Source organism: Bombus vancouverensis, chromosome 16 (assembly GCF_051014615.1).
Source record: "Bombus vancouverensis nearcticus chromosome 16, iyBomVanc1_principal, whole genome shotgun sequence".
Taxonomy (NCBI): domain Eukaryota; kingdom Metazoa; phylum Arthropoda; class Insecta; order Hymenoptera; family Apidae; genus Bombus; species Bombus vancouverensis.
In genome coordinates, this window is record NC_134926.1 from 177,501 (window position 1) to 182,500 (window position 5,000).

The 5,000-nt window shown below is 53.5% G+C and overlaps 1 pseudogene; it reads left to right on the forward strand.

The window, feature by feature from the left end:
* The window catches only part of LOC143303817 (large subunit ribosomal RNA), a 2,926-nt pseudogene extending 1,901 nt beyond the window's left edge, over nt 1–1,025 (forward strand).
* Nucleotides 1,026–5,000: the final 3,975 nt, after the last annotated feature.

A 5,000-nucleotide genomic window follows, 5' to 3' on the forward strand; every position in this document is an offset into this window, starting at 1 on the left:
AGTCAGTCGATCCTAAGCCCTAAGAGAAATCCTATGCAGATGAGGTGTCCTAAGATCATACACAAAAATCGCAACAACAAATTGAGCGAAACATATATAATAATATATGAGCGAAAGATACACACCCATTGGGCGAAAGGGAATCCGGTTCCTATTCCGGAACCCGGCAGCGGAACCGCATACCATTCGGGCCCTCGTAAGAGTGTTCGTCGGGGTAACCCAAAATGACCTGGAGACGCCGTCGGGAGATCCGGGAAGAGTTTTCTTTTCTGTATAAGCGTTCGAGTTCCCTGGAAACCTCTAGCAGGGAGATAGGGTTTGGAACGCGAAGAGCACCGCAGTTGCGGCGGTGTCCGGATCTTCCCCTCGGACCTTGAAAATCCAGGAGAGGGCCACGTGGAGGTGTCGCGCCGGTTCGTACCCATATCCGCAGCAGGTCTCCAAGGTAAAGAGCCTCTAGTCGATAGATTAATGTAGGTAAGGGAAGTCGGCAAATTGGATCCGTAACTTCGGAATAAGGATTGGCTCTGAGGAGCGGGGCGTGTCGGGCTTGGTCGGGAAGCGGGTTTGGCTGACGTGCCGGGCCTGGGCGAGCTGAACGGGACGCGGCGTATCTATCTCTCTCGGGAGTGGATATCGTCGCGCACCCCGGATCCGAGCTCGGTCCCGTGCCTTGGCCTCCCGCGGATCTTCCTTGCTGCGAGGCTTCCGTGGCGGTTATACCGTCGCGGTCGTTCTCTTCGGCCGCCATTCAACGCTCAGCTCAGAACTGGCACGGACTAGGGGAATCCGACTGTCTAATTAAAACAAAGCATTGCGATGGCCCCCAAGGGTGTTGACGCAATGTGATTTCTGCCCAGTGCTCTGAATGTCAACGTGAAGAAATTCAAAAAAGCGCGGGTAAACGGCGGGAGTAACTATGACTCTCTTAAGGTAGCCAAATGCCTCGTCATCTAATTAGTGACGCGCATGAATGGATTAACGAGATTCCCTCTGTCCCTATCTACTCCGCTGGGACTTAGTGTCTCGGCGCGTAAAACAATACGCCGCTGGGACTCTGTCTCGAGCGAAAAAAAAAAAGCAATACGCCGTCGGACTTAGTGCCCGCGCGTATAGATAATAATAGTGGTGCAGTGCAAGCAAAAGTGCTTGACCAGTGCCGCCGTTACGCCGTCGGACTTAGTGTCTGTGCGCGTAAAACAATACGCCGCTGGGACTTAGTGTCTGTGCGCGTTAAACAATACGCCGCTGGGACTTAGTGTCTCGGCGCGTAAAACAATACGCCGCTGGGACTCAGTCTCGAGCGAAAAAAAAAAGGCAATACGCCGTCGGACTTAGTGCCCGCGCGTATAGATAATAATAGTGGTGCAGTGCAAGCACAAGTGCTCGACCAGTGCCGCCGTTACGCCATCGGACTTAGTATCTGTGCGCGTAAAACAATACGCCGCTGGGACTTAGTGTCTGTGCGCGTAAAACAATACGCCGCTGGGACTTAGTGTCTCGGCGCGTAAAACAATACGCCGCTGGGACTCTGTCTCGAGCGAGAAAAAAAAAAAGCAAAAAGCAATACGCTGTCGGACTTAGTGCCCGCGCGTATAGATAATAATAGTGGCGCAGTGCAAGCACAAGTGCTCGACTAGTGCCGCCGTTACGCCGTCGGACTTAGTATCTGTGCGCGTAAAACAATACGCCGCTGGGACTTAGTGTCTGTGCGCGTAAACAATACGCCGCTGGGACTTAGTGTCTCGGCGCGTAAAACAATACGCCGCTGGGACTTAGTGTCTCGGCGCGTAAAACAATACGCCGCTGGGACTCAGGCTCGAGCGAGTAAGATAAAAGGAATACGCCGTCGGACTTAGTGCCCGCGCGCGAGAAAGAATAGCGCAGGGCAAATACAAATACAAGTGCGTGACCAGTGCCGCCGTTACGCCGTCGGACCTAGTGTCTCAGCGCGCAAAACAATACGCCGCGGGGACCTACAAATATCAGAATGGCTACGAAGGGTCAATCCCCAACCGCTACAAAAGCAAGAGTGGTTCTCCAACCACTGAAAACGCAAAAGGTGGAGGGGAAAAGCCCGGTTCAGGAGAGAAAGAGGAGAACAGAGGAGAAAGAAAAAGGGGAAGAGGCGAAGCAGCAGCAATCGCCTGTAGCAGCAGACGAACCCCGCACTGTGCCCGATTTAAGAGCACAGGCAGGGGAAATAGAGAAGGGCGTATTAGCCTTCTGTCTGGACCCAAGTAAGAAGGTTAACAAGGAGCAAACCGCAGCCATCATGCGGTATTTCCGGGACATGCGAGGGATAGTGGAAGAACTCTTACTCCACAACAGCTACCTCACCGGGAAGTTGGACCAGAGCACCGGCGCGGAGAAGAAAGAAACGGCGATACTGAGTGCCGTCAACAAGACGCTACAAACGAGCAAGCGGCTCGAAACGGCAGTCAAATCAAGGATGGAGCCTAAGCAGTCCTCCTACGCCGAAAAAGTCAAAATGAAGAATAGTATGGTGGGGCAAATCGCGGTCAAACCACCTACAAACGCGGTGATAATCCGGCCGGAGTCGTCAGACTCCGAGATAAAAACGAGTGAGGAAGCACGGGAAGCAGTCTTCACGCTGGTGAACCCACGTAAGAGAGGAATCCAGATCACCGCAGTGAAGAAAATCAGCGGGAATGGATTAGTCGTGGAAACGGCGAACCCCGAAGGCCTAAAAGCGTTCACGGAGAACGCCAAGCTAAAGGAAGCCGGCCTAAAAACCAGCACGCCGCAGAGGAGGCTGCCCCGGGTAATATTATATGATGTCCCACGGGAAATGCCGGAGAAGGAAATAATGGGCTGCATCAAGAAGCAGAACCAAGAAAGGCTAACAGATGAAGACGTCGGAGCCATCAAATTCTGCTTCAGAACAGGCCGCAAGGACTCCGAGGAAACTAACTGGGTACTGGAAGTGCCCCCCCAGGTAAGAGATAAACTACTAACTGGCAAGATATTCATCTCGTGGAATGCTTGCCGGGTTCGGGATTACATAGCCGTCAGCCGCTGTTACAAGTGCCAAGGCTATGGGCACGTGGCAAAACACTGCCGCTTGGGCTATGAGATCTGCGCACATTGCGCGGAAAGCGGACATAGCACTAAAGAGTGCACGAATAAAAACAAGAACGCCGGCTGCGTCAACTGCAAGAAGGCAGGGAAAAAAGGCGATCATGCGGCCTCTAACGCAGACTGCCCTATGTATAAGAAGGCGTTAGAAATAATTATCTCCCGAACTACGTATGAGTAAAGCCCCGAGCAAAAATGGAAGAGGACACGGGGGTAGAAGGGGTATAAGGATCCTGCAGCATAACATGCAGCGTTCCAAAACTGTCCCCCACGAAATCAGGACACAGATGGTAGCTGATGGCGACGAAATCTTGCTAATGCAAGAGCCATACAGCATCGACGGAAAAATACCCGGACTCGGAACAGGAATCTCGATCGCCTGTCGGGGTTCGAAGGGTGACCCACCAATGGCAGCAGTAGGAGTTAAGTCGAAGGAGCTAACGCCGCTCGAAATTGCCGGACTATGTACAACGCACTGCGCTTGTGTACAAGTAAGCGATGGAGAGACGGAGGTATACTTCGTCAGCCAGTACTTTCCGCCGACCGAAAATATCGAAGTCGGCCTCGAGCAATTAGACAAAGTACTGAATAGGCTCAGAGGGAAGAAAGCCATTATTGGCCTGGACTCCAACGCCAAATCTCCGCTGTGGTGCAGCAAGGACACCGACGACAGAGGTGAGGCCCTGGAGGCTGTCATCGCACAATACAACCTCCACATCCTCAACAAACCAGGACAGGCACACACATTTGAAACAACGAGAGGGCGATCGAACATAGACCTGACTATGGCGACTCCGGAAGCAATACCGCTCGTGAAGGAATGGAGAGTACACGAGGACGGAACCTCCAGCGATCACAGAATACTGGAGACGCGTCTCGATTTTAACGAGGGGAGTACTCCGCCGCAGCTTCAGGAAAGAAGATACAACACTCGGCACGCCAACTGGGAGGTCTTTCAAAGAGTGATCATAGAGGAAAAGGCGACACTCCGAGAGACAAACCCCCGGCAGCCGAACGAGGTTGAACGAATGGCCGAGCAGATGCAGGAAGTCCTCAGCAGAGCCTGCGATGCCGCCATTCCGAGGAAAAAATGGTATCACAGATCGGTGCCATGGTGGACGCCTGAGCTCACACGAGCAAAGAGGGAAGTCTACCGGGCAAGGAGGAAATATCAGGGGACCAGGGACCCCGCAACGAGGGAGCAGGAGAAGCTGCGGTATAGAGAAATCAGAAAGGAGTACGTAAAAGCAATCACCAGGACCAAGATACGCAGCTGGAGAGAATTTATAACCAAGGAGGGCAACGCAGAACCCTGGGGTATTGCCTACCGAACGGCCACGGGCAAGCTAAGGAGGGAAGAAACAGTGTCGACTCTGCGGACGCCACAAGGGGAAACCTCCAACTGGCGAACCACTGCGGCGGCGATGCTGTCCGCCCTACTACCCGACGACGAGGAAGAAACGGACACGCCGGAGCAGACAGCGATCAGACGCGACAGTACAACCCCCCCGAACGTCGAGGACACCCCAGAGTTCCGCTACGAGGAACTCAGTGGCGCCGTAAAACGACTAACGAAGGGGAAATGTCCTGGACCTGACCTAGTCGAGGCCGAAGTAATCCAACGCGCCTGGGGTGGAATCCATCAGGAACTCCTCAGGCTCATGAATAGCTGCCTCACCTGGGGAGTCTTCCCGAAGGTTTGGAAATTGGGGAACGTCATCACTATCCCGAAGGGACCAGAACGGGATAAGAGTAGCCCGAAGTCTTACAGGCCGATTTGCCTACTATCGATGGTGGGCAAGTTACTGGAAAGGCTGATGGCTGCCAGGATGACAACTATATTCCACGACCACGCCCTAACGTCGGACAGGCAGTACGGCTTTCGCCCCGGTAGATCCACA